The 18,528-nt window shown below is 34.3% G+C and overlaps 1 pseudogene; it reads right to left on the bottom strand.

Annotated features, from left to right (window-relative positions):
- LOC149554596 (uncharacterized) overlaps positions 1 to 18,295 on the bottom strand; it is a 93,386-nt pseudogene extending 75,091 nt beyond the window's left edge.
- Between the last annotated feature and the right edge of the window lie 233 nt (positions 18,296 to 18,528).

Raw genomic sequence — 18,528 nt, 5'->3', positions numbered from 1 at the left:
CTATACACAATTTTGACCTCTCACTAGGAAGCTCCATCTTCTAGATGTCAAAATTTCCTCCATCAAATTTAGGACTATCTTTATTAAAGTAACTCACCACTAACCTCCCAAAGTTTTTAAGATTATACTTCAAGGACCTGATGGTCTAATACCAATTGTTAGAAATAATAGTCCACTAAGATAAGTGAGAGGATGGGGGCGAGGGGTGGGGAGAGGGGGGGGTGAATCAGTTATCTAATTAAAAAAATTATCAACCTTAATTAATCTTAACCATCTAATCAAAGTAAACAACACCTATAACAAGATGCACATACACAATTGCAATAGATTTGTTAACGAGGGAAACCTTTGATAAGAGGGAAAACCCTAGTGGGAATGATGCCCATAAAAATATTCTAATATATATATTCCTTGTTTGAGGATGGACCCTGTTAGGAGCCTAGAAAAATATTTAGTACATAAGATTCCCTATTAAGAGACTTGAAATCTCTATTAGGACCACTGAACTTCATTTTCTAACTAATCTCTCAACTATTCATTACAAAATAATTGTTCATACTATGCTTTATCCTCTTTCCTTTGTCTTGTCAACTAGACCAATCATTGTCAGACCTTGTAGACCAAGTCACAAATGTTAGATCCAAATATCAAACCTTGGATCTTAGAATAAAACCTTGGCAAAAAAGTTCTTTTCAACTTCACTTAGCTCTTCTTATCCTCTTCTATTCTACTCTTTGTTATTCTTACAATCATTGATTCATTCATACATAACAAAGGAAAATGTCCTTCCTTTATACCAAATTCATAAAAAAATTACCTGAGTCGGCTATTACACCTTCTTAATTAATTATTATATGACCTCATTAAGAACATGTTACACTTAGTGATAACATTAATATTTAACCTTATAACTTGAATAACTTTTTGTACATGTGATATTATGATGAGCGAGCTTAGCCACACCATCCCCAACATATCTTCTACATGTCTTTAACCTTGCTTCTTGGAATAACAATCCTACTAAGAGATATAATAACTTTACTAGAAAATGCTTTTGTAAACTCTATCTCAAAATAATCTTCACCAAAACTTGCATATCTTTTTCTAGACTTAATAACTTATGCCTTCCTCATGTCCTTCCCTTTAACCTCACTTAGTGAAAATGCTCAACTACATGTCTATAACAACTTGATCTTTATTGACATTCTTTTGTTAGATACCATAGAAAACTGCTATGTTGGCATCAATGACAAATATAGTCATGAATGTAATATATCATCATAATAATGATCTAATCATGTTTCTATAATACTCTCCCATAAGAGTATCATCAACATTCATGCTTCCAACAAGACTAACAATCTTGTAAGCCTTTAATAGGGAAGACCTTTAACAGTGTAGATCAGAGTTTTGTTGGAAGCATGAATACTGATGATATTCCTATGGGGGAGTAGTGTAGAAACATGATTAGATCATTATCATGATGATATGTTACATTCATGACTATGTTTGTCATTGATGTCAACATAGCAATTTTTTGTGGTATCTGGCAGAAGAACAACAGAAATATCAAGTTGGTATGGATAGATCATTGAGTGATTTTAGGAGTGATGTTAAAGGGATATTATACTATGTTTCTAGTATAAGTAGCTAACCTTGGAAGCATAATATATTAAGTCTGGAAGAAGTTATGCAAGTTTTGGTGAAGACTGTTCTAAGATAGATTTTATAGAGGCGTGTTTTGTTAAACTTGTTCTACCTCTTAGCAAAGTTATTATTCTAAGAAGTTGAAGTTATAGATGTGAAGAAAACATGTTGGTACTAATGTAGCTAAGCTCACTCATAATAACGTTATGTGTATGGAAAGTTGTTCAAGTTGTAAGATGAAAGATTAATATTATCACTAAGTGTAACATATTATTAATGTGGTCCTATAATAATTAATTGAGAAGGTGTAACAACTGACTTAGGAAATTATTTTATGGATTTGGTATAAAGGAAGGATATTTTCCTTTATCATGAGAAAAGGATGTATGAAGTATGTATGGTGAATGCAAATGATTGAAGAGTGAAATGCAAAGTTAAGTAGAGCTAAGTAGAAGTGAAGGAAACTTCATAGCCAAGGTTTTATTGTATGATCCAAAGTTGGATACTTGGATTTGAGGCTTGTTACCTAGTCTACAAGGTTTGATAGTGATTGGTCTGATTGATAGGATAGAGGAAAGAAGTTGAAGTATAGTACACACAATTATTCTACAAGGAATAATTTAGAGATCAGCTGGATAGTGAGTTCAACAATCTTGCCCCAAAAGATGTTTGGATAGTGGGTCCTTCTATCCTCTAAAACTCCTAACAGGGTCCATCCTCTAACAAGGAATACTTATATTACTACATCATCTTGTGGGCATCATTCCTGTGAAGGTTTTCCCTCTGATCAATGGTTTCCCTAGTTAACATATATGGTGTAATTGTCTATGTGCATCTTGTTATGGTTGCTATTTACTTTGATTGAATGGATAAGATTGTTTAAGGCTAATAAATGTTTTAATTATTGCACAACTAATTCACACCCCCCCCCCCCTCGTAGTTATCTTAGTGGACTATTGTTTCTAAAAATTGGTGTTAGACCATCAGGTCCTTGAAGATGAAGTTAAAAAAATTTGGGAGATCCATGGCAAGCATGTTCAAGAAAGATAGTCCTACATCTTGTTGGCTCCTAATTTAACAATGATTATTATTACTAGCAGACAATAAAATTTATTATACCTAGAGGTAGTCAGTGCTCATATTTAGCATAATAAACTATCTTTCTAGACCAACTGCATAAAGCCCAATTGCTTCATACACTTTTGGCTCTACAAAACCAAGGTGGGAGTACCTTAGGGATTCAAATATTTTCTTGAATCTTATCCTTAATCCTTAGAAATAGCAGACATGGTCCAATTTCTTTGATATTTCTGAGATAAAGATGAGATACAGTAGCCAACAATAACCCATAAATTCCCACATATAGATGATGATCACCCTTATACACTTGATACAATATTTGTTTGATTTAGATTTGAATATAAATTGGATGCATGCAACATAATTTACTTCAGTTGGTCTCTAATTCATATGACTAGTGCCTTATCCATTGTTACACAGAGTCAACTATTAGCAGGGGATCCAACTCAAATAACTTGTAAATTAATCATATAAACTGTAATCACCAATTCCCATTTTTATGAAATATCCCTCTTATAAACTTGTAGACCCTACTAATTCATTGAAGCACTTCCTTAACTCCTTGAATTAAAAGCAACAACAGAATCAATATACAACCTATCCAAATTGTATTCAATCAATTAAACCTTATTTAACTAATCTCAAAGTAGACAAATTCATAAAATGGAGACAAAGATTGATGATACAGATGTAGTGTAAGTGCCTTTTTGTATTATCCTTTGAAAAAGACTGATACAATAAATAATAGAAACTCAATGAAACTCAGAATATCTTACTAATTTTTTCATAGATATGAAAACTTTAAGAAATTACAAAGCTTGAAAATAAACTCAGAAGACTAAACATAAAAGTGCACCGACTATACTTTTAGACAAGGCAAAATTACAAAATTCATAGACCTTTTCTCTAACCTTTAGATCTCACTTATATAGGGTGAGATGCAACAAGCTTTAGGTATAGAGAACCAACAACTATCCTTAAGACAAAATATTTACATCATTACTATCAAAAGAGACAAAGAAATGTTCAACAAGAAAAACTTTACATCATAAAGCCTTTTAGTGGGATAATTTTCTATTACATCTTTTTTTGCATTTCTTTGTGAGTGAAAAATTTGATGATTGGCTCTATTACCTATTATTACTCCTTGGAAGTTGTAGCCAATAGGATTGACTATAACATATCTAGCTTTGCTTGTTGTAAACTATCTTCCACTCAAGGCTCTCCATGTATATCATCATGAACTCATAAGAAAATAGTTATATCTATTTTATCTTCTGCCAAGTCATCATTATGGATTTCTATGCTAGCAACTACAATTGGTTGCTCACCTTTATTCTCTAATTCTTTTTTATCTCCTACTGATGTATCAATTATCTATACCTCATCTTGTTCCATTTCCTCATCATCATCAATTTTAACATATTCTAACTTCTTACCATGAGCTATATCTACCATCCACTTGTCAAAAGGTGTGTCATCTAGCCAATTAAACTATAAAATATCATGTTGTTTCTTAATGACATATTCAACAATTTTATCAATTTCAATTTAAAAAAAAAAAAAAAAGAATTAAAGAATAATTGAATTTTTACAATTTCTTCAATAGTAGCTACCTAGCATGCATTTCCTCTCTCATTTATGACTCTATTCATCCTTACACAAAATAGGTCATATAATTCTTGGGCCCATTCCTCCTTACTTTTTAATTTATTCTTTTTACCTTGAGCATGTGGGAAAAAAATCAAAATTAACACTCTTATACCTATCTAGGTAGCTGACAATTCTCCTATATAGCTCAACTCTTTTATCATCAAATTCTAAAAGATCCTTGGCAACATCATAAGTTTTTTTCATATGATCATGTTATAAATTGATCATAGAAAAACATAACAGGGTGACCTCTTTTGTCTAAAGGTAGTAGCTTCTGGCTTTAGAGCTCTTCAAGTATATGATGTACAAACTCTCCATTTCTGAAGCTCTTCAAGTCTTCATATCCCTAGGAAAAGACATCATAATACTGGGCAAGGAGTTTAGACAACTTGTCCTTCTCTTTCTTGAAGCAAGTTCAGCCAATGGAAATCCATTTGGGGTTTCCTTCATTTTTGATATTTATTTTGTCATGTTCCTCTGCACCTTTATTAGGGTCAATTCTCCTTTTTTTGGCACTATCATCTTTTCTTCCAAAGAGATGTTCCAAAGACACCAACCCTTTTGGGATCTAGTTTCCTTTCAATTAAACAACTTCTATTAAATCAATTGATTCTTCTCTGACAAGTTTACCCTCATGGTTTGATCCTTCAAAGAAAGTTTCAACAAAATTTCAAACGCATTTGATGAAATCCTTCAATTGTGCATCACTATTAAAAACCTACCAGTGATTCATAGTATTTGGGACACTAGGTCTATAAATCATTTCAATCATGTAGGTATCACTTTTGAACTCTAGGTGTGGTAATAACAACGAAGCTGAAATAGCTATAGAGTTTGCTTTAGTATTTTAAGAATGAGGTACAAATTCAATAGAAATGGCTTCCAAAGATTCAATCTCATCCCAAACCAAATTTCTATAGTGTCTCAGGCTATCATTTTTTTTAGAAAATTGTTTCCTTATCTATTTTACAATGAGTTTAGCATCACCTCTTGCCTTCAATTACATCACCCCCTTTGCTTGTGCTTCCTAAAAAATTAGGAGCAATGCTTCATACTCTGTGGTGTTGTTTGAATTATGAAAATCAAATTTAAAAGAAAATCTAAATATGTCTCTTGAAGGTGAAATCAGAACAACACCTACACTTGACCCTAAATTTGAGTAGCTTCCATCAAATGTAGTGCCTCTCCCATTTGACTTCTGTAATTCATCCTAATGGATGCAACCTTGCTGATCTTTTTTTGTGATGGGTCATGATTGTGACCATGAGTGGTCTACACCATTGAGGTGTTTGGATTTATGTTTCTGTATCAGTTGCTTTTTTTATGCTTTGATTGATTTGAGATTATGATGTGATCTTTGGTTCACTGAGATTTGTGCTAGTGGTTACCAAGATCAATGTGGTATCATAAGGTTGTTCTGTGATTACCTTGAGATGTGTACAGAGATTGCACTGTGTACTTTTTACCATGCTACACTGGACTAGGTTCCTGTAGCAGTGATTAGTCATGTTTATGACTATGTTTGCTTATGTGTTTTAAGTGCCTTTTGTTGATTCTTTAAACAATCATTATTTAATGCTTAAGTAATTAGAAATGGATTGTTCATGTGTGTTGCAGACATTTACCTTGTTATATTTTGATCTGTGAGATATCTGTTACTTATGTGATATTTTATATTTGAGACAACCTGAGGGTCAGGTGTTATACTTTGATTTAAGTATCATAGATTTTAGACTACTATGTTGTTCAGTTGATCATATTGCATGACGATGCCATTTTGAGATGATAGTGTGTTTTATGATGATATCTGGTTATTTGGTATTTGGACATACCTCTGATTATGTTGTGATGGATTTAATGCTGTGCTTATTTACTTTATTCCTGCATTGTATGCGTTATGCAAATGTGAGTGATGTAAATAGATTATTTTAATATAAATTAATAAATGGTTAAATTAGGTGATTTAATGCATTTATTACTTCAGCTATGTTATTATATGCAATTACACTTGATCATTTTGTTTAGTGTGCAGGATTTATATCCCTAGCAGTGGTACATGGAGTTAGTGATTCAGCCTTTCATATTTTACCAATGTTATCCTTGTATGGTCAACCTATCCTTAATTAAATGTTAAATTTAAACATTTTGGTGATTATTAAATCTGAACTCATTTGCATTATGTGATTTGACTAGTAAGCGTGTCTATGCATTTAGAGTTTCGCATTGTCGTGAAAGTTGTTAAGGAGATTTCTGTGTTTTGGGTTTTCAAATTTTTTTAAATTGTTTTATTTTAATTTCTGGTAGCTTTGCCATAGATGAATTCCTATTTATAGGAATAGCCTATTTTTGTTTGGGTCGATTTGGGGTTTAACTAGATTGGCTAGTTATTTGCCCTAATCAATTATTCACTCGAAAAGTGAATAAATATCCAAAAAGGAATTTAATTCCTCACTTCTCACTTTTGAATTAGAAAGTTGGAGAGTAAAATCCAAAATCCTCTTCATGAGGATTTACTATTTTGTTTGTTGTGTGAGCTACGGGCATGGGATCATCCCGAGGTTAGGCTCATTGGATCCAGCTCAGGGAAACCTTGGATTTCCACAATTTTCATCTACTTCTACAAGATATTTATTTTATGGTTCAGATTCCCGTTTTGCCCTTTTAGTTGTGAGGTAGGGCTTTCTTGTTTTATTGTTTCTGCTCTATTTCTGCTTTTGTTTTTGGTATCCATTTGTTTGGAAGTTTAGAACTAGTATTCCCCTCCATTTCTATATGTTAGTTCTACCTAGTTATTTTTTGAGATGAGGGTTTAGGGTTTTACGCTCTTATGCTGGCCATTTTTGCATATGGTGTCCAAATTTGATTATATTTGGATTTTTGGGATTTTTGTGCCCAAAGGCCAAATGGGTTTTAATTTCGCATTTTTTCCAAATTTTGGAGTTTTTACCTCATTTTGTGTGCCACCCTATTTTCTCGAGTTTTCTTGACACAATGTGGGTCGTGGACTTGGATGATCAATTTGGATATCAGTCAAACCACTATTGCACTTTTATGTTGCATTGGGATGCATGTTACATCTGTACTCCCGATGTTGTGTTTAGTTGAGCGATTTTATACGTGGTGTTATTGTCTCTTTTAGACCTTTGCTTTTGTTTCATGAGCGCTAGTATTTGTGTAGAATCCATACTCTTGGATTGAGGTTTATTGAGTGAGTTCATGATGTTTGGTCTTGTTGCATCATTAGGATTCGTGTAGAATACATACTCTCAAATTGAGGCCAATTGAGTGATTTTATGATGTATGGTTTTATTGGCTTTGGGATTCATGTAGAATCTTTCATCTTGAGTTGCTTTTGGTTGGGTGTTTTGTTTTGCATTGTGTTCTCATCCTATCTTTGCGTTATGATCTTCACGATGGTGGTGTGCCACACACAAGTATGTGCATGTACATTTATCGAGTGACTTACGAGGCTCGATCTTTCGTGGTACTTTTGAAAGTTATGATCATTGGAGTTGGGATGGGAGTATGCATGCCCATGGGCACTTGTCATAGGATGAGCATGGATAGGGTAGGGTAGCATATGGAGAGGGCTTCTATCTTGTAGACTGGTGACCTTAGTCCCATAGGGTTGGCAAAAGAAGTTTTAAATAAGTTATAATTTAAAAAAATGTGTGAATGGTAATAAAACTTAAGAAAATAAAATGTGTGAGCACCCGATTAAGTTTGAGGACACAATGTGTGAACACCCGTTTAAGTTTGAGGACACACAATCCGAGCTTGGGCTTTTCGATGCCAAGCAACTCTCCATGATGTTAGCCCCTACTTAGTAGCCTATTGAGTGTTTGATCAGGACCTATACTCCTTGCATTTTCTCAGGTTCTTGGTTGCAGCCATCATACTATCTGGCGTGAGTGTTAGCCTTGGATGTTGTACTTTTTGTGTGTTTGTGGTTGGATCATTATCTCCATCAAGATGATAGGTGTGGATCTACAGATTCCACATGGTTGGGAGCCATAGCTACCTTCACCACTGCTAGGGACCAGTGTACAAAGATGATCTTTTATCCTAGTGCGACCATTGCTGGATGTTTTCACTTGATACTTTAGGTTTCAGAGTATGCTTTCTTGTGATTCATGCTTTCATTGGAATGCTTGGATATCATGTTTAGATGATGTTAGTTTACTCGACACATTCCCATATTATGATGTTTAGCATATGACTAGATGATGTGAATTGTTGTAGTAGCATATCTATTACTTATTGATGTTTAGCATGTGATAGGTGATGTTATCTACTGTAGGATTATCTTATGCTTATTCCTTATGCTTATATCATTGCATGTTTTAGTAGTGACGTCCCTATTATGACAGTACTGACGATATGGTCGGTGGCTTGGGATGTCACACGTAGGGGATGGCTAGGATCCATGATGGTCTTATGATGCTATTGATGGTTGGGAGGAACCGCATACTTAATTTGGTTGTTTTGTAATTGTGATATTATCTCTGTACATTGCGATGTTTCTTATGTCCACTGTGATGTTGCTTTCAGTACATTCTTTTCTGCTATAGTTTTTAGATGGATAGATGTATCTCCTTCTTGATCTTGGCATCTTGTTGATTACGCACTTGACTATTCACTCCTCAATCTATGTGGATCCAATACTCCCCGGTGTGGAGGTTTTTATTTATTTTAGCTTGTTGTTTGTCCTTAGAGTTTTCTTGCTTTTTCCCTAGGTGACCATGTGTCAGCATGGTGCAATACAATATAGTGTCGCATGCCCATTTGAGGAATGTCATATGATACTTTAAATTATTGCACACCCTCAAAAGAAATGTCATACGATACACTTCTAGTATCGCACGCCCTCTGGAGAAGTATCACCCAACCCCTGATTGTGCTACCCTCCTTTTGGAGAAATGTTGCACAACACTGGTAAAGTATCACATAGTGTTCATAAATTGTCACATGGTTTTTATGACAAGTTGATGTATATTTAATTTCTTATACTTAAGATATATTTTAATATATGCAACGAATCTTTTGAGATAGATTTCAGACCTCCCGGAGATAAGTTAAAGATTCTAGGAAATTTTAGGGCTGCAAAAATTCAGACTTAGCCAATTTTCAAGGCTTCAAGATTTCAAGCTTAGCCAAATTTTAGGTTTCTACATTCTACCCCAACCTGGTGTTTTGTTGATGAGTGGTCATTTCTTGAGCCCTCATCATGTGTGTTTGTCATTGTTGGCTTTTTTTTTGTGTGTCAGTTTGGTAGTGGCATTTGGAGATTCATTGGTTGTTAGGATTGTGGTGAAGTCTTCCGTTGCAATTGTTGTGATCCTTGTATGATATTTTCATGTGCATTCATACTTGTAAAAAAATAAAAATTCTTAGCTTTTATTTCATCCTTGTTTCCAAGGATCTCCAGGCAGGGCATTACATCAAACTCCAGAGTCCACAGGGCTTCATCATAATTCACTTCTTCAAATTTTGCACATTGTTTCTCAAGCAATATAACATAGTTTCCAAACTGACATTCTTTATATAATATCTGAGCTTTAAGATTGTCTAAAGGTACAATTTTGTATTTATTCTTCAATTTTGGCTCCAGTTTTATCCTTTTCTTCCTTACTGGGATGTAAACTTCAGACTAGTCCATCTTGATTTCTCCACCCACATCTTTACAGAAAGTCCTACTGAGCAACATTCCATAACTGGATGGTATGTCAGCTAACAAGATAGTAATTTTTAGCCTTTTCTTTGGGTAGGCATAAAGAACAGCTTTCACATCTTTCACTTGGCCAACTAGGGGTACTTGTTTCTCATCCATAGAATAACAACACCCAAAAGTTTTCGTAAGATCTAAGCCGAGGGCTTTTGCAATAGGTATTGGCATAATATTATCTGATGCTCTAGAGTCAATAATATAGTTGCTGATGGGAACACAACCAAAGACTAGGAAGAACACACAGGAAAAGGGAAATATTATTATCAATGAAAAATACCCTATGGGCTTACAATAGTATGATTCTAGAGAAAGAAATCCTCCACATAGTACCTTCTCTCAAACTCCACCGAGAACTACTTTTACAATGCTAGAAATGTTCTTAAATAGACCCCAATTCATCTAGGGTTAGGAACACATTCTAGAATATGCCATTTGGCATCCACCACCAAAATAGAAGGTTCTATAAATCACATTAGAAGTTGGTGTAAAATTAGGAGAATCCATAAATGGTAGTCCAACTTCCGAGAGGCATAACTTTTGAACCATGACTCTGTTTGACGAATTGTTTACTTTTCTAGAAAGCTCTCAAAGCACTATATAGCTCTATGGATGAGCTTTGCCCCTCCCCCATTTTTTGGCCCTACACAAGTGTGTTTAGTGCCCTGAATCTAACTTTGAAGTGCTCTTAGGAGGTCTCCAAGAAAATTAAGACTGTAATAATTTTCTAACTGTAAAACCTTTTGACCTGATTCTTTTTCTGGAGCATTGTAAATTACAAGTATAATCATCCCTCCAATTTACACCCTCTAACTCATCATAATTTTGGCTCAATTACAAAATAACTCATTTTCTACATTTACATGTATCCCAAGGTGCTTAAGGTGCTTAAAAACTCTAACCATGAAAACTAATAGTGGAACTGTGAGAGTTGGAACCTTTATTCGACCCAAATGGGTATCCAAAAATTTAAAAACATTAAACATAAACTATTTCTAAGTATATTTTTGGGTGATACAGGATTGCCCTTACACCACTAGATGCTCTTGCATTAGTTATTGAGTTTCTATCCATTTAATAATAACGATACATAGAAAGGGTTGGGCTTCTTCTCTTTTGTTTCTCCATCAATAGTATTAATAGTTGGTTCCCTATAACGAGCATTTTTTTGTATCCTTTAGATGTAAAAATAGGTTCACTTGAAGCCTTTAGGTTTTCAATCATATTATCAGTAAACTGAGCATTAGTAGCAAAACCTCCTTTTAAATATTGGACTAACTTGTTTAATTTCCTAGGATTTAATCTTAAATATTTGGTTGGAGAAATAGATATAGAAGAAGACTTACATAATTCTATGATATCAAATGTCAACATACCGGTGGATAATTCTATTTTGGATAATATTCTAGGCTCTGCATTTTTTGTAGAATCAACTTGTATGTGTTCTTTTCCTTTAGCATTTGATGGGTTTGGGCTAGTTCCTACATAGGTTTTTTTATTTCTTTGACCCCTAGTCATTACTATACAAGAAGGGTCTTGAAGTGTCATGAAAAACATCATGTCCCCTTTCAATGTCTAGTTCATATTCAAGAAAATAAACACCTACACTTTCATTTTCTACTTTTTCACTTTTAGGTGATTGTTCTACTGCAAGAGCATCTTTTTCTAATTGAAGACAATTTAACCAATCAGCACAAGTTCATTTATCATGATCCATGGTCATATGAAAGGAACACATCATCTCTTTACAACCTTGTTTGAGGGGCAATCAATGCGGGAGTTTTTCCATAATTTGAAGGCTATTGATGCCTATGAATGTCTTGATAAGGGGCTTGGTAAGGGCCATGAGGTTTATTCTACTATGTTTTCATCATTACCACATCATTCATCAACTTTTACATGACAAGATCTACAGGAGCAGAGGATGAAGTGGTCCCAAAAGTTTGAACTTGTCTTCTCCATTTGTCAGTAGTAATAAATGCATCCTCCAATTGAATAGCTAGCCTTTGAGTAGCGGGTAAATTGACAACTGCATCTTTAATGAGATGAAAATTACATCCAGAGGGACAACATTGACAAATAATATCTTCTAGTTTTCTGCATTAGGTCTAGATGCTATAAGAATTCTTTGAATTAACCTATTGAATTTTGTCACAAATTCTCTCATAGGTTCCTGTATTTCCTTTTTCATTTGACTAAGTTGAAGTAACAAGGAGCACTCATTCTCAGGAGCTTTGAAGCTATTTTAAAACATAGTTTTCATATCATTCCAACTAGTAATGGAATGTTGGGGTAGGTGATTGAACCAATCAGTAGCAACATTAGTTAGCATTGAGACAAATAGTCTAACAACAATTTCTTGGGTAGGGACACTTATAATGCCACAAGCTATATGAAAAGCACTCAAGTGATCGTCCATTGAAACTTTACCATCTCCTTTAAATTTAGGCAAGATTTCTATGGCACCTTTAGGTAATGTTGCAGGATTGACACCAAGGTTTCATGGACCTATATTTTGCCCCCATGTTTGATTGATAGCCATGTTTGGTAATATGACTTGTAGAGGTTGGATATTCAAATGAGAAGGAACAAGAGCTTTCAATGGGAGTAAAAACTACACTAAAGGTGAGAAAGGGGATTGTTTTGGTGGGAAATTGGGTCTACTACAAGACTTCTCTTCTTTTGGGGATTATTAAAATTAGGCAAGAAAGTCAAATTCTTTAGAGGTTCAAAATTTTCATCTAGGATCCCCTTTTCTCTTTCTCCTCTTGTATATCTCCTAGCAGCCAGCTCTACCTCTCACTTCTTTGTTTAGGTCTTATAGGTTCTTGGGCAAGCCTATTAACCATCACTTCTTCCTGAACTTTAGGCACACCCCTTAATTGTTTAGCTCGTTCTTCTTCTCTTTCTAGGACACTCAACACTTGTTGAAATTGTTGGCTATCTCACCATAATGTCCAGGCAGTTGCAGTTAAATCTAAGACTATATCCTCCTGTGTATCTTCAAATCTAAGATTAGGTTGTAACACAGGGAACACATCATTATGTGGGAGAACCATCATAATTCATAGCCCTTTTAAAATTTTGATTCTATTTAATAGGGACTCTCCCTAGTAGAGTCACCAAAAATCTGTTAGTGAACATATTGTCTTTCTAATTACACAATGATAATTTACTCTATGCCCAAGACTTGGAAAGCACAAAAATATTCACAATAGTTGAGAAAACTTCATGTTATTTTTTTTCTCTTGTATTTATAGGTACAACTTCCTTAATGAGATTTTTCAATGAATTAAAAACCAATTTTGCACTTTTTTCTAGAAAGCACATAAGGCACTCTCATGCACTTCTAAGTAGTGAGGTGATAATTCATTCATACAATAAAGATAAAATCTCATAGTATTTTCACCATAACCACTTATTCAAAGAAATTGAATGCTATAGTGACTTCATAATAACCATTCAAGAAAATTAATCAATGTAAATTGTAGAAGAAACAATAATAGATATCTCAAATGATAAATCAAATGTTCACAAAGTAACAATGATTTAATCACTTCAAACACCAAGTTTTAAAGTGGGATCAAAGATTTTATATATATATATATATAACTTCTTTCCTACACAATCATTCAAAAAGAAAATATATATATGCTATATGTCTATTGCTATTCAAAAAGTACCTATTTTATCAAAGTCTTTTCTAGCTTTCTATTCTAACCCTTAATCAGTTCAATACCCCAAAATTTATAGTCTTTCTACATATCCAAAAGGCCTCCATGAAGGCCCAACCATTTCAGTTGAAATAGTTACAGTAAAATAAAAATATTTTTAAAACGGTTACAAAAATACACAACCAGAAGTAACTATCTCAATTAGACTTCATCGCCGATTGTTTCCCCCTCACCCACAATTTTTCTTATCTGCTTCCAGCTTCTGAAGGTGTTCATAAATTCCTACATTGCATGGGAATGGGGGTTCTTCAAACTCAGTAGCTTAGACATACAAACATCTTTTTGCCATTTAAATTCTTTGATCTTTAGACTCTATTGCGGCATGAGGTTCCTAATTAAACATAGCATGGATTTAATATTTACTAGTGTGGTGAAATCACTAGCGGTAGGTGATTCATTTTCTTTAATCTTTGCAATAGCATCATTGAAGATTTTTTTTAATGCTTCAAAATCCATGTTTCCATCATCAAACTATATAATTCTTGTAGGATTCACTATATTCATATCTTTAAGAAGCTCCTCATGCACCCCAACAATATTGTTTTCAATGGACTACATTCCTTTAATAGCTTCTGTGTAGATTGATTCTTTCCAACCCATATTATTCTTCATAATGAACAACATACAAGAATCTAAAATTTTCATAGGGATCTCACTTAGAAATTTGAGCACTCCATACTTTTTAACTTCAATCATCTGGAACACAATAGCTTGACACCGACTCTATTTGATTTCCCACCTTGGAATAAGGGTTTGAATTCAACCCAAGAGTGTTTCCCCTTTAGCATACATAGTGGTAAATCTAGGATGAACTTTTAACCTTCTTTTATGATGGAATTCACTCAATCCTGCATTGCATCCAAAATCAACTTTCCCTTTTGCATCTATTTAACCAGTTGTTGGTTATCTATAGAATTAGGATCAAAATATTGAGGAGTCTAAACAATTAGTAGGGTCCTCAGATTCATCAGTATATCTATATAGGTGACCATGGTCACCACTAAGGCTTTGAGTTCCTTCTCCCTACTATCATTTTCTAATTGGGTTAACATATGATCAATAGAAAACTTGAAGAAGTTATTACCTATATTTTTGTTGATGGTCCCAAGTTCAACTGAAGTAATCTTGAAGCCTTTGCTATCAATTTCTTTAGATTCAAATTTCTATTTATACATGGCCAATTCTACTATGATTTTCCCAATTACTGGATCTTTAACTAAATAAGCATCATTTTTTAGCTAATTAACCTTGGAACCATGAGTTGTATACTTAGTTACAATATCTTTCACAAGTGTACATACTGGTTGCAAATTCCTTTTCTTACTGAATGAGTTAGATAACCAGGATGGAACAATGGGATTAGCAGAGTTTGTTTGAGTACCTCAGGTAGGGGTCATGAATTTAGGTTGGTCCACCCTAGGAGCTTCAATGAATTGTATGTCACCATCAGGATTGTCTTAAAAACCAAGACCATCACCTGAATCCTATCCTTGGGTCAACATCTTTTCCTTCTAAACTTCTTGTTGCATCAAAGCTTTAGACTTTGTTTTAGATCTGGTTCAAGGAGTTGTGTTCTGTGTATGAGTTGGAACCTATTTCTTTTTATCAAGAGTTGACACACCACCTGCAACAGGAGATGAAACTTGGATGTCAAAGGTCAGTGGTTTAGAAAAAGAAACCATCTTTGGAGATAGTTCATTGACTACTTTCATGCTCTACCTCCTTAGCCAATTATCTATATGGGTGAGAATGGAGCTAGTTCTTAGATTTATGTCATCTTCTTCTTCCTGATTCCAATCCACTTCTAGTTATCTTGACTCACTAGCCTCCTCCCACTCTAGTTAACCAATGTCTAAACCATCTTCAACTACTCCTAGTTAAAATTTCAATTTGAGGGAATTAATTTGTTGAAGTGTTAATCTTGAGTGGTCTCTTTTTAACACTTCTTCTTCATCTTTACAATCCGACCATAGGTCTTTCAAGTGTGGAATTGTGAATGACTAACCCTTCAGACCAAGAACTTGAGCCGCAAATCTTTTATTATCAAAATCTCTTCTGCCTTGGTAAGACCCAAAACCAAAACCAAAAAAATTACTTCCTATGGTTGAGGTGTTGATCATGTTGCTACAAGTCAAAGAATTGAGTTTGATAGGAAACACTAACTCTCAATTCTCTTTAGGTAGATTATCTTTAATGATAGAGAATAACTGCCTGTAGAATTTAGCTAAAACAAAATAGTCAAGTGCATAACGTGGTAACCTCATTAGCTCATCCTCAAACCCACCTACTCTCAAATAGGTGAACTTAGGGAATTGTATGTAACAGCTTCCATAGTTTTGAACTAGTTTTTAGGATTCTAAGGACAATATGGGCATGGGTGCCTTTTTCAGAGATAGATGCACACTTTCTACCAATACATCATGTACTTTTCTAAAATTTTATAACACTTTATCTCTTTGAAGTAGGGGACAATATTGATAGACTATTATTTCCTCACTACAAATTTCATGAGGTAGGGAATTAGGATTACTAACACAAGCAATACAATATGTGAGATAAGAGGTCATATAGAAATTTTTGTTAGACTCCTTTGCATGTTTAAGCTATGTTCTTAATGAGATAGCAATTATTTTAGTCCAATCCATCCATTGTTCCCCCTTTAAAATGATCTCTACATAACAAAAAGGAAGACATCAACAAAACCCTTAACTCAGTGTGACAGTACTACAAGATCATGAATATGAGGTTTTAAATGATCTCTTGTGACTATCTTAGGTATCCTTGAACCTCTGCCATAATTATTTTTTGTCCACTTCCTAGCTAAGATGTTACAGTATTCTTTTGGAGTTTCTCGGTACTCAACTAGGGATTGTATGGGAGAAAATGTAGTGAATGTGCATTCTGGTAGACATAGCACTGAGGCAATAGTTTCCATGGAGATTGATAGCACAGGTTCCCCATCTTTGTTTAAGATACTTTTACTCCTCACATCATAATGATCAATACAGAGTTGGAGCACTTCAAGGCTTAATAGGGCAAGAGGGAAACTTGTAGCTTCAATTAGACCACTAGTCAAAATTTCCATACAACCATTCAATTCATCAGCTTGCTCAAGGAAAATCAATTTCAACTTTTCCAGTCTAACATCTTCTAAATTGGTATAACAAATAATAGGTCTCTTTCATTGCAAACTTAAAACATTCCCAAAGAAATTTAACATAGATTTCATCTTAAATAAAGAAATCAAGGCTCAAACTGATTCTATCTTGAAATACACATAGATGGTACAACAAAAAGAAGGTTTTTCTATGTTCTCACCTACAACTTGTCTAGAAAAATGACTTCTTTTCTTGTCCCTTTGTAGCTCCTTCTTCAAATCCCTTTTTCACATGGTAAACAAAAGGAAAAACTATGCTCTTTTTAAGGGAAAGAGAACATACATGCAAAAGTACAGCCTCATAATGAGGCATTCATAACAAATCAACTACAGCTAGGTTCACACATTTTAAATCTTTTGATATGACCCTTTTATTAAATACTTCCCTTTGTGGCTATACTAATAATGATTAACTTTGTCTGACACCCAATCCTTTTTTTTGGTGAAAGATCTCCCACTTTAAATCATGATGATGATTTCCCAGGCTTGAAATTAAAGCACTCCTTTAAATGATTACCTCCTGAAATGGTAATTAATGCCATGGGAAAACAACAGCTTTTAATAACCCACAATCAATTTCCACTAAGGAGCCTTAGCCGTAGAACTACTTTGAATTGCTTTGAACCAAGATTCAAAGGGGTTCAAAGTAGTTCAAAAGAACACTTTGTAGTCTTGTGTGAATTGCTTACAAAAGAAAATGGTCAGCACAGAACCCTTTGATTGAATTTCTTTGAACTACTTTGAACTAAGGTTTTAAGTGGTTCAAAGAGATTTAGACAAACACAAGGAATGATGGGAAGCTTTGGAAGGCTTTGTATAGTGTTTTTGATGATCAAGAGAACATGAAGTGGCAATATGAAGCTTCAATAACCAGATGGGCAATTTAGGAAAAGTTCAAAATAGGGAAACTCACAATATGGCTAACACATCTCATAGAGTTGTGGCTAAGGTAAAGTGGGTTGTTCCAACACATAGATGTGCAGCTTCTACACTAGTGGTTTCTTTAACCCTTTTCATAATTAGGTTGCCTATCAACCTAGTATCATCATGTTGGGAAAAGCCAGTCCTAGATCCTTTCCTTATTGACCAAATGACTAATGCAGCATGGTCCTCACTGAATTTGGTACCTTTCATTTCTTTTGCAATAGAATTATAAACCAAAGTATCTACAATATCCCAATCACGTAGCAGTAAAACACTGGATGCCTTTATAATCTGTTTCCCTTCCTCAGAGGTCATGTTCTTGAACTCTTGCATCATCTCTTCCTTTATCTGAACTTTCACATCTACCTCCTCCATTTTTGGATGCTCTATTTTCATCTTATTACATCTTTCTTCAAATTATCCCATGTTTTTTCTCCAAACAAATTGATAGAAGGCTTAGGATTTGACAAAATTGTCAACAGAGATGAATTCATGGTTGGCCTATTCCATTATAGGATCTAGCTCCTTTACTCTATAATCTGCCACTGTTAACTCAAGGCTTGGCATTGGAGGTTCTTATGGATTTCCTTCTTCTAATTCTGCTTGAA

Source organism: Cupressus sempervirens, chromosome 5 (assembly GCF_028749045.1).
Source record: "Cupressus sempervirens isolate cs-2001-9-10 chromosome 5, ASM2874904v1, whole genome shotgun sequence".
NCBI classification, from domain to species: Eukaryota; Viridiplantae; Streptophyta; class Pinopsida; order Cupressales; family Cupressaceae; genus Cupressus; species Cupressus sempervirens.
This window is presented reverse-complemented; position numbering and strand designations above follow the sequence as displayed.